The sequence below is a fragment of the Lupinus angustifolius genome, unplaced genomic scaffold (assembly GCF_001865875.1).
Source record: "Lupinus angustifolius cultivar Tanjil unplaced genomic scaffold, LupAngTanjil_v1.0 Scaffold_337, whole genome shotgun sequence".
Lineage (NCBI taxonomy): Eukaryota > Viridiplantae > Streptophyta > Magnoliopsida > Fabales > Fabaceae > Lupinus > Lupinus angustifolius.
Genome location: NW_017727751.1, coordinates 377261 through 377708, shown reverse-complemented (window position 1 = coordinate 377708; position 448 = coordinate 377261).

Here is a 448-nt window from a genome sequence, read left to right as displayed (position 1 = left end):
CTTACATTGCTCCATATCGAATTTCTTCAGTAATTCTTTGCAATACTTCGACTGATGAATGAAGATGCCACTTTCCATTTGTTTGATTTGAAGTGCAAGAAAGAAGGTCAGCTCACCCATCATCGACATTTCAAACTCCCCCTGCATCAACTCAGAAAACTCCTTACAAAGGATGTCATTAGTAGATCAAAAGATGATATCATCAATATATATTTGTACGAGTAAAACATCATTATCTGATCTACGGATGAAGAGAGTGGTGTCGACCACACCTCTTTCAAACCCTTTTTCTAGTAGGAATGAACTCAATCTATCGTACCAGGCTCTGGGAGCCTGTTTTAAGCCATAGAGGGCCTTCTTGAGTTTATACACATGGTTCGGGTATTTGAAGTTTTCAAACCCTGGTGGTTGGTCTATGTACACCTCCTCTTGAATATATCCATTTTAA